Source organism: Protopterus annectens, chromosome 6.part0 (genome assembly GCF_019279795.1).
Source record: "Protopterus annectens isolate FY-2018-M chromosome 6.part0, PAN1.0, whole genome shotgun sequence".
NCBI classification, from domain to species: Eukaryota; Metazoa; Chordata; order Ceratodontiformes; family Protopteridae; genus Protopterus; species Protopterus annectens.
This window is the reverse complement of record NC_056737.1, coordinates 480162550-480174660: the sequence shown is the minus strand read 5'-3', so window position 1 is coordinate 480174660 and position 12111 is coordinate 480162550. Positions and strand designations below refer to the sequence as shown.

Below are 12111 nucleotides of genomic sequence, written 5' to 3'. Positions count from 1 at the left end.
CACCTGTTTTATTAATAAACAGTGGCTCTACACCTACTTTTTCATAGATATCAGGGTCAGCTCTAAAAATATTCCAATTCTTTCTAAATACCTTTTTTATTTCTCCTGACAAATGGTTATGCTGTAGTACATAAGCTCTCTCAAACTTAATTTTAATGTGTGGCTCCATTTTTTGGTTCTTATCTAACCCTATAGCTAATAAGGGCTTATATTGCATTCGCCATTTTTTACAGACATCCTCCAGTATTTGAATCACCCAATTTTTAGGATAACCCCTCTCATAAAACATCATACCAATTTGCTCTAATTCCACTTTTACATCTTCCTGGTGTGATGTCATACAAGCAGCCCGTATAGCTTGCCCTTTTTACAATGTTCTTTTTTTATACTTTTGGATGACTATTACTAAACTATAAATATGAGTTACATGTGGTAAACCCTACATTTAAAACCTCCATTATAATGTGAAATGTAGGTATCCAAATAGTTAATCCCAAGTATGTCATAAGTAAAAGTAATTTCCAAAAAAATGGGGAATATTCCCCCAAATATTGTACAAATTCATGGATGTCCTCTACTTTGCCTTTCCAGAAAATAAAGATATCATCCAAAAATCTAGCATACATTTTCATATTATTCCAATAGGGGCAGTGAAAAAGATATCTATTCTCCCACCCACGTAATACAATATTGGCATAAACTGGGGTGCATACCACCACAATTGCCAAACCTTTTACCTATTGGAAGAATTCTCCCTCAAAGAATACAAAATTATTTTCCAAAATCATAGCCATAAGTTCACACATGAGGGTGATTTGGTCACGGGATTGGTCGGAACATAAAAATAAAGTCTCTTCAAACAGTTCCAACCCCTCCTCTTTTGGAATTACTGAGAATAAATTCTTGATGTCTATAGTAAAGAGAATGAGATCTGCATCCCAAATATCCTGCTTCAGTTGTCCCAAGCACTCCCAAGAATCTTTAACCAGATGGGGTGCATTCTCCACCAAGGGTTAAATCCATGAATCCACTAAAACTGCAAGTGGATGGGTCTTAGACCCAGCTGGATGCCACTATGGGTCTAAACGGAGGTTGTTCCATACTTTTGTGGTTTGGAATACCAAAAAATACAGTAACAGTGGGATCCTTCCATAGGCTCATAGGTTGGTACTAGGCTATTGGCCCTAGGGCCTATGCAAGCCTAGCCATAACAATTCCCTGGATATTTCTTCCCACAATATTTACTTCTCTGGACCCCTGTCTAGTACAAAAAAATCATACAACCCCCCACTAATTCTATGGTTAACCACATAATCTTCCAAACAGGAATCAATACAGGAGTAAGCAATATTAATCCCGTTTCTCGAAACCACCATATATGTTGTATCAAACAATCTTTGCATTGCATTAGAATAATCAGTGGCCTTAAATATCACTATCCCCCCTCCCTTATCGTACACAAACATTTTATGTCACTGTTGCAAATAGGGATCTTTTAAGTATTATTTTTTATATATGTTTTTGTTTAGTTGAGATGTAGCTGGAGTATTTACTGGCATTACTCATTTATTGACATCACTTGGAAGGACAGTGATTGGTTGTTCATGATCCTATCCTAGGGATAGGTGGAGTATTTAAATGGTGCTGTTGTACTGTGTTATTGTATTTTGAAGAAGTCCCTGGATGGAGGGAAGAAAGAGCTTATAATACTTAATAGTCCTCGGACAGTGCATTATTTTTTTTTATCAAATCCTGTTGATGTCACAGGCCAGGTTGAGTTCACGCATGTGGGTTATTTGAGTGGAGCTTGACTTGCAGATATGCAGCCATTCCATCAAGGTGGGGACTGAGATTGCTTTCTGTGCTAGACAGAGGTCACCTTTGAGGAGTCTGTATGAAACTGAGTAGAGGGACAGGGCTTTTAGCCTATCTGTGCAGGGTAGATGTTTGAGGTCCTGGATTCTTCTGTCGAGGAACCTCTGTGGTCTCTGCACCTGCTGCATCTGCATGAGTTTTGTGAGGTACATGCCAAAAGGGTGTTGTACTCAACAACTGGCCTTATAAGGGATGAATACAGGGATGTTGTGTTATGTTACGTTATGACCTCCTTGTCCCTGGATGAGATACCCTTACTTATGAGGTGGGTCATGTAGAAAGCGTTCCATACAATGGAAGTAGCATGGTTGTCAAAAGTCAGGTTGCTATCAACCTGAGTGCCCAAATCCCTAGTGACTGACTGTGTGCTTAGGATGTTGTTATTAATGTAATAATATGTGGGGATGTCACTCTCTCCAAAGGGGATGATGATGGATTTTTTTTTGGCATTCAGCTTGAGGCCATGTTTCTGGCAGCAGTCATTGTTTGGATGAGACCCTCTTGGATATAGTCCACATCACTTGGGGAACTGATGACCGCGCCCAGCTTATAGTCATCTGCAAACCTGGTCAGCCGTGGTCCTCCGGTTTTAGCCTGCACCTCTGAGAAGTATATTCCAAATAACGGAGGCCCCATCCCTTGGGTATGCCACTTGTTACAGGTCTACTGCTTGAGGTGGCTTCTCCTATTTTGATCAGATGTGTTCCATCAGTGAGCCAGTTTGCTACCCACCTGATAACATATGGATTGATGCGTAGTTGAGAGAGTTTGTCTATTATGCCCAGGTGGGGAATAGTGTCAAAGGCTTTGGCCAGGTCACGGTAGGCAGTGGCACCACCTTCCCCTCATCCATGACTTTGGTGACGGTCTCAAAACAGTTGACCAGATTTAACAGACGTGACCTCACCTTGACAAAGCCAAACTGTGTGGGGTCGAGTGTTTGGAGGTTGTCAATGTCAATGTTGCTATTAATGAGCGACATGATAATCAACTCCATGGCCTTGCAGAACAGGCTAGTTAGGCTGATGGGTCTATAATTTCCCAGATTGGAAGACGCTCCACCTTTGTGTAAAGCGATGACAGTGGCTATACTCCACTCAGCTGGGACAAAGCCGGTACTCAGGGTTTGGTTGATTACGGTGCCTAATGGTGCTGCAAGTTCCTGCCTGAGTTAATGTAGGATGCAGCCTGGGATGGTATCAGATCCCATGGAGGCTGTATTTTTTGCCTTTGAGAAGGCAGTAATGACCTGTTCCCTAGAGATAAGGGGGGCAGGTATGGGGATGTCATGATTTACTGATGGGGGGGACAGAGGGGTGAAGTTTTCACAATCTGAAAGCCAGTAGGTTGGCTATATCTACAGCATTTGTGTATGTGGTGTCCTTGACCACCAGTTCTAAACAGATCTGGGTGCTTCCTTTGAGACTGTAGATATATGTGAATAAGGGCCTTATGATTGTCTCTAAGCCACACTTTCAAGAAAATGTATGCTAAAACAATTTAAGATTGTAAAAACATGACAACCTCAAGAAAACTTTCCTATTCCCTTAATTTTTTTTTTATATATATTATGAGCACCGTATCTAGTAGATGTGGCCAATTTGGACTTGATGTTGATTTTTGAGGATTTCACTAGTGCTCTTATTTGCTTGTTCAGGCTAAGGAAAGATTGCTTCCAATTGGGCATCTGCTCCTTCTTGGTCCTGGACAGCAATTTTTTCCTTTTGTTATATAGTGTATTTATTGCAGATGTCCATCAGATAGGTTTACTCTTCCTTGCGGAGGACGATTTTGCCCTGTCAGGTATTCCTGATTCCATGCATTTATCCAAGTGCTCATATAGTACTTTGGTGTAGATTTGGACATTGGTGCCACTTCCAATAGAAAGGGAGGGGGCTTTGAAGCTGTTTGTACCATCCCTCAGGAGGTTGTAGTCAGCTTTGGAGAAGTTTTTTTGTTTGATCCTAGCTGGGGGGGGGGGGGGGGGGGTCAGGGGAGATGCTGACTTCGAAAGTGACCGCTTTATGATCGGCTCTTACTAGGGAGGATGATACTGTAGGGGTGCTGCAATGGTCACTCATGCTGGTTAATACCAAGTCCAAGATAATATCACGTCTTGTGGGGGTACTGACTAGCTGTTCCAAGGGATCAAATTGAGAAATCTCTGGGCATTTGAGCTCTGGCATGAGTAGTTTTTCCAATCTATAGTTGGGTAGTTAAAGTCGCCCAGGATTTGAATAGGGTTCTTGTCAATGGTTAACTACACCTGGAGCGTCTCCTGTGTGTTATACTGTTGGACTAGCCTGGAGGTGTGGCATATTCAATTGCTGTCTGATTTTTGTCTAGTTCACCTCTCCTTTATTCCTGTGTCAAATCTTTGTCAACAAGAGACTGTTCCAGAATATTTCTGTACTGAACACTATATTTATGGATTTTTCAATTTTCTTTCCTTCTCATTTGATCCTCGTATTTTTTTCTTATTTTTTTGGCATATTCAATTGCTGTCTGATTTTTGTCTAGTTTTACTTTCTTTCCAAATTTATACCGAAATGTTTCTGCTAAGCTATGCAAGGATGTCATATTAGACTTCTTTTCATCATGTTTTAAAACTTTCAGTATGTTTGGATCTGGTGAGGTCAGCAGACATGTATGTAGTCCCATGACTGCAGATCTATACACATAATCAATTTTGAGGAAGCCCATACTTCATTCAGAATGAGAACTGCATAATCTTGGTACACACTGATTTTTATATATCATTTGATAAACATGAAGCACTTTTCTTGTTTTCCTATAAAACTGATCCAATCCTTTTTGGGATCAGTCAAATCACACCAAAACTGTAAGTTAGAACAGGAAGAGTAAACTGGTTTATGCCTTGGACTTCATTCCTAGACATCAAGGCAGTTTTCAGTACTAGTTTTAGTCTTCTAATGTATTCTTTACTGAGTTTTATTCTCCTAAAGGTTCATAGATTCATATGTGTATACTAGACTAATGACCACTGAGGCCTTTACAAGCCTTGCTGTGCAACCCAAAGGTATCACACAAGTTATTGTGCCTTAAGAGGTTATGTTTAAGGAGTGTATGTTAGGGCTTGATTTAATGGCTACCTCTGTCCATCAGAGACATAAGTGTCTGACCAGGGGTGAAGTTCCAATTTCCCATCCACTGGTCTAGGTTGCACTTGAATATGGTTGGGGAAGGGCTCTGCTTCACGTGGCTGGGAAGCCTATTCCAGAGAATGGGAATTCTCTTGAGATACATACCTGTCCCTCAACATGTCCTATTTAAGATGCAAGCAAAGTTTAAATCCTTAGATCTAGAAGTTCGGGTGCTGTTTTGTGGATGTGGTCCATCAGCATGGGATCCAAGGATGTCTTGTAAGCCAAGCATAAATCACCTCTCATCAGACTGTAGGAAACAGAGTACAGACATAGGGCTTTTATGTGATCTGCATAGGACATTGTGTTTATGCCCTGTATTCCTTTTTGTGAGGAACCTCTGTGGACATTCCAGTTGTTGCATGTTTCTGGCAGGTACATACCAAAGGTGCATTACACTCAATGATGGGCCTGATGAGGGCCCGATGACTTCCTTGTACCTAGATGCCATGCCCTTACTTACATGATGAGTAAAACAGAATGACTTTCTTGATTTCTTAGACAAATATTGGTCAAAAGCAAGCTTACACAAGTCCGAAATCCCTGACTACTGTCTCTATTTTTAGGGGGTGTTTTACCAATGAGGTTGTTTACCACTGGGGGGGGTGGACTTCCCAAAAGGTACTATTATGCATTTCCTGGCAATGAGTTTTAAGTTGTGGTCTTGGAACCAGTAATTTGTGTGTGTTAAGATATTAGCATCTTGGGGGCGTTTCCATGATTGTTCCTAGCTTATAATCATCTGCAAACTTAGTAAGCCATAAACCCATGACATTGTTCTTGACTTCCAAAAAATAGATGCCAAAGAGGAGCAGACTGAGCACAGAGCTCTGGGGGACCCCACTGGTGATTGGTCTCATTGTGGAAGTGATGTCTCAAATCCTAAATTCCTGGATCCTCTCTGTGAGCCAACTGCTATCTAGTGGGTTGAATACTGGTTTATTGCCTAATTCCATGAATTTGTTTACAACGCCCAAGTCAGGTATTGTATCAAATGCCTTAAGCTAGGTCAATGTAGGCAATATATGTTGCTTTGCCCTCATCCACTGCCTTGGTGACCTTCTCAAAGAAGTCCACCAGGTTCAGTAAGCATTACCTACCTTTGACAAAACCAAAGTGGGTTGGGGTCCAGTGTCTGAAGGCTTCCTATGTCATTGTTAACCATTTCCATGACAATTCTTTCCATGAGACTAGGCAGACTAATTTATCGGTAGCTCCGGAGATCCACTGATGGTCCACCATTGTGAAGAGGGATGACTACTGCAGTCCTCCATTGTCTTTTCATGGCATGAAGCCTGTGCAGAGACTATGGATGAGAAATTACTCCAGTGCCCTGATGGGTCATGTTTCAAGCTACTTAGGAGGCATCCTGGAATATTATCAAGGCACACAGAAGCAGTATTCTTGGCCTGAGAGAGTGCATCCAAGATCTGCTTGCTACTGATAGTTGAAGGGGTTATATTAGGTGATATTTCCTGGTGGGTAGCTGGGGATGAGAAGGGGTAAAGTTGGAGATGAACTTGTTGGGCAGATGATTTACTGTACCTCCTAGTTCCATGAGTGTGGCTCCATTTACCAACAGTTCAGCACAAGGTTATGTACTGCCTTTGAGGTTTTTGACACGGCTAGAGAAGACCTTATAGTTGTCCTTGGCCTGGGACACTATCTTTATGTCAAAATTTGTTTTGCTGGACTTAATTAGTCCTTTTACTTGTCTATTTAGTTTGATGAGAGAGCTATCTTTTTTGGGGTTACACTTTCTAATTTTAGCTAAGATTTTTTTCTTTTTTTATACAACCTTTAAGTTTGGATTCCATCAGGGTGGTTTGTTTTCTTGAGTTAGTTTTGGACTTGCTTCTGGTAGCATAGCAGCTCTTGCAATCACTGACTTGGCTGTGAAAAATTCCATATAGGCTGCTGTGTATTCTGGGTTTGGAAGGGCTTGAAATTTTGACAGGTTATCACTTAGTAAAAGATAGTTGGACTTGGAGTAGTTTCTGACTGTTGCATGGTTTTCTGGAGTTACAGAATTGATTCTCATTTCAAAGGAGATTGCTTTGTGGTCTTATTTTACTACAGAGGACACAACACTGGGGGCTGTGCAGAATTCTCCCATATATATATACATATATATATATATATATATATATATATATATATATATATATATATACACACATATATATATATATATATATATATATATATATATATATAAGTACCATGCCCAAAACGTTTACACCTCTGTTAGGCATATGTTGTAACTGGACCAAGGTGTTTGTACTTACAAAATCCAGGAGTCTCTGTGCCATGTAGGCTTCCCACTTTATAGAGGATTAATTAAAGTCCCCCATGAATATGGCATTTAGTTGAATGGTGAGTGTCTCCAATAGTTCTGAATATGAGCTATGGGTTTCTTGGGACATAGAGGGTGACCTGTTGCATGCTAGGATATGACATTTTGTGGAACTCCAGTGCATCATTCCATTTAATCAACCTAGAGATATGCTTGTTCTTGATGAAGAGTGAGACACTTCTACCTTTAGTCCCTGTCTGTGTAGTTGCTGGTCTAAATATGTAGAAGGAACTGAAAGCTTGCACTGCCAGGGTGCTCTCTGCGACTTTAAACCAAGTCTTAGTAACAGCACTGATGTCTGCATTGTCCAAGGTAATAACAGCTTGGAGGGAATGGAGCTTCTTATTTACAATCCTGGCACTGAGCAGTAACATCATTATACTTCCTTCAGCAAATTTTACTATGTTTGAAGGTTTGTCAGTTTGACATTGCTTAGGAAAGCCTGTGTGGGGGACAATGACTCAAGTTACTATTCGAAAGCCTAGAGGGAACAGGTGCAGACCATCCTTGGCAAAGCAATGTGGTTTGTTTACCATGTCCTCCCACACTGATAGAAACTATATCCCCCTAGAATGACACCTACAACTAAGTAAACTATTAAAATCAATCGTCTCTGTTAGTATTGTGGCATCATCGTTTGTGAAGTTAGAATGCATCTCAGTGCTATGCACATACCAGCCTTTGACAGTCCAAGAGTTCCATAATGTCTCTCTTCATATAGTCTAAGGAGGTATGTCTCAGCTCATTTACACATACATAGACTATGACTGAATCATTCTAGTACATGTGGTGCAATGACTTCAGTGGATTAGTAACATGGTGGATCCTGGACCCTGATAGGCAACTGACCATTATTTTCTCCTTGTTCAGCCTGGTGAGTGTGGTATCAGCATGTTATACAATGGACTCCCCTATAATTAGAGTCCTACGTACTCTACTGGTTTGGCTTATGGGCTTGGTAGTTAATAATCCATCAGGTGTGGCTATATGTGCAGTGTTAGTTGTTGTTTCTGCCGAGTGCTTTTGGGTTTGCTAAGGGCAGTTTTTGCAAGTGGAATGTCTGGGAGGTCTTTGCAGTCTGAGAAGACTGCAAATAAGTGCCTCAGCATAAACTGGCCTGTCTGGGGTGCTTACTGTGTGTGGTGGGTGTAACATGTGTGTCTCTGACAACCAGATAATTATGAATGTTTGTATGCAAGAGTTTGCCTCCAGAGACTTTGCTTATATACCTGTCTCACATACAGAATTTATTTTTTTGAGGTTTAAATGGTTTTCAGTGAATATCAGACAATTGGTCCACTCCAATTCCAAGTTCAAACGCATTCCCATATCCACCAAACTGTCTGCAGTACAACTGGGAAAGTCCATATCCATGACTTCAGGCCCTTTATTGGGTGAGCTACTAGGGTATGATGCATAAGGGATTAATAGTGGGTTGGGGTGCTTTTGGGGTTAGAGACTAGTTTGGGCTACATATTACTAAATTCTAGGGGGTGCTCCTCAACATGCAAAGTAGCTGGTCTATGACACATGAAGTGTAAAGTAGATGCTCATCAGAGAGTTGATGGTACAGCTTCTGGGCTGGATTTATGGGAACAATTTGTTTTAACTTTGTTCATGTTTTATTGCAGATCCTTCATCTATTTTCAAATATGTATGAAATCTCTCTCGCTCAAATTTTTTATATCAATATTTTCTTGGTGCTGCAGCTTTCCTGTTTTAAATGTTGTTTTTTCACATTTATCAAGACCAGCTGGCAATGTTAAAATATCCGAGAATGTGTTAATCATTTCTAGTTGTGCTTTCAACTCCTTATCTGAAGACCTATACAATTTTAATTCATCCACAAAAATTAGATGAAATGTCTTTAAACAAGCTGAGTTTCTGGGAGCCAAACTGTAACCATAACTTAATCGGTTTAATAAATAGCGTAATAGGTTAAGGGCAAGACAAAACTCCAGCGGTGACAGAGAATCACCCTGGAACATCACCTTTTGAATTTTTATTCCTGCAGTAATAAATTGCCCTGTCATGGCTCAACTGCAAAGTGGTTTATCCATGAATGTAGAACAATGTCAAATACTTGTAATCTATCCATGCCATACTTAGATTCTGCCCCCTTTTACAATTCTCTGTTAAAGCTTTATTTATCAACAAATGATCCTTTGTTCCATATGACTTTTTTTTGCTACCCTTCTGTTCTATTGCTATAATTGAGTTTTTTTTCTGAATGACTAAACTCTGTCTGCATTAATTCTGGTATATAGCTTGTACATTGTCGTAAGGAAAGTTATTTGTCTATAGTTTTTAGGATAACTTGCAAGTTCACTCTTAAAGAAGAGTACCATTTTTCCTAAGGTTAACAAGGTTGGTGTCTGGTTGGGATGCACAAATAAGTAATTATTATTCATGGCTAAATATTTGTGCAACAATATCAATAGTTTTAGTTAAAAGTTAGGTACTGCGTCTGGGCCTGGGGTTTTCCAGTTAGGAGTTTTTCTCAAAAATGTCACTGGCCATTATTTCATCTCCTTTCACATGCTCTACATTACAGCTGCTTACAGTATCTTTTTATTCCTCTATATGTTCAGCAGGGTTTTTATAAATACTTCTCCAAAATGTGCTCTTCTACGTGTGTTTTTTTTTTTTTGGTGTTTCTACACCTTTTGCTTTGTTTCCCAGTTCTCTTTAAAATCTTTTTGAGTCATCTATTGCATTTTCCCTTTACATTTATCTGCATACCTTCTAAGTTTTTTTTCTGCCTGTGCTGATATTTTTAGTTTATTACAGGCAATGATAAGTCGTGATTTGTTTCAGTACTGTGAGACGCTTTTATCATATCTATATTTTTAAGTATTTTTGAAGATCTGTTCCCTTTCTATATTCTTCTAAAAATAATACTTCTTGTCTTAATTGCTTTATAGTTTTCTCTATTTGATGACTCCATGGTGGCATTTTACTAGCGTTCTTCCATTCCTTTGTTACTCTATACTTTTATAGTAGCAGTTTATCCATTATTAGTTTAGCTGCACATTGCTACATCCTCTCTTTTATACCACATAAATTTCTCTTGATAGTTGCCATGCATACACATACACACATGTAGAAGGACAGCTATACATGCGTCAAGTGGAATTTCATACAAAATATGCTAGCTTTTGCAAGTTTGACAGGGAACCCAAAGAAAACTTGTGGTAAAATGGGTCATCCAAGAGAGAACAAATGAGGAAAAACATGTGGAGTTATAATTACTGCATGTTTGAATAAAACAATGCAATTCAAAAGGCTCTGGCAAATGACAATATGCTCAGGTGCACAACCAGATAGCTGAGCCCTACAGATGCAAAGTCACTGTTTTACTCTACAAATTACAGAAGTACTGTATCCACGTCTGTGCTTTTATACAGAAAAGGCAGAGAGAGTGCAAGGTACAGTTTGCTATAATGCTGAGGGGAACTTCAGGAACTTAAAATTAAAACAGGAATTTAAAAATGTAAAAAATACAGACACAGGCTGGACAACTAATTGCCATCTTGCCCTCCAAACTTGTCCCTTACAAGTTATTAAATGCAATATCCCTTCTGATGTGTACAAATTCAAGCATATTGATTAATTGGAAAGCCTCCAAAGACTTCTAATTAAGAAAATTAAAGGTCTCAAACCCTTCAGCTATCCTGGTAGATTGGCATGGATTCCCTTCTACCAGGTAGCATTCTAGCTACTTGAATGTACTGTTTTTTGAGCCATGAAGGACCTAATTTTGTCTGATCTAATCTAATTCTTTTTTAGGGTACCAAACATCACAACTGTGGTTTGCCACTAGCTAGCTCTAGATTCTGCCACTTAAAAGCATTTTATAAACAAGTACATTGATATTTTACATAAAGCAGGTCAGTTTATCAATGCTAAATCCTATGGTACCCTTTTCATTCACTTTAGCCGATGTAAGATTCATGATGACAATTTTTTTATCTGAAAGATGGCACTGCAGTAGTGCAGCAGACCCATCACTATGCTGCATCATTCTGGGAGTGCTGGGCTATGAATTCAAACACCTTGTAGAGAGATGAGGTACCCACCCCAATGCTACACTGCAGTATGAGTAATGGGATACAATCCCCAACAACTCGTGTGGAGCAGAGGTCTCCCCCATACTGCACTCTACTGTGAACACCACACCATCAATACTGCATGAAAATGAGTACTGATACACAAGTCTAAACACTTTGGATGGAGCTGAGTTACACCCCCCCCCCAATGCTGCACACTGCACTAAGTAAACTGAGACAGGAATGCAAATATCTTGGATGGAGCCAAGGCCCCTTCATCATGGTGCACCACACTGCGAATACTAGGATATGTATCCAAACATCCTGGGTAAAACCGTGGGAAATCCCCTCCCATTATGCACTGTATTGCGAGTACTAGGATATGTATCCAAAAACTGAAAAAAGCGCCAACATTTTCATCTATTTATTTATGATGGATTTGATTTTTTTATTTAAAAGTGTTATTACAAATTTCAAGTTTGAATTTTATATTGAATTTTATTAATTTATGGAAGGGTTAGATAATAAATTATGTGTATTAATTTATGTGCTTTATACTGAACATTATTATTGACTTAGCAGAGGTGCGTGCTTTTTTAAAGAATTTCTGTAAATTAATTCCTTAATTCATGAACTTGTGTGATTGGTTATTTTGTATTTAATGAAT

General features: G+C 39.4%; 1 protein-coding gene across 1 annotated transcript in view; it reads right to left on the bottom strand.

The window, feature by feature from the left end:
• Positions 1-12111, bottom strand: part of STARD9 (StAR related lipid transfer domain containing 9) — a 1457104-nt gene that overhangs the window by 851087 nt on the left and 593906 nt on the right. The gene's annotated exons all lie outside the window — the stretch shown is intronic.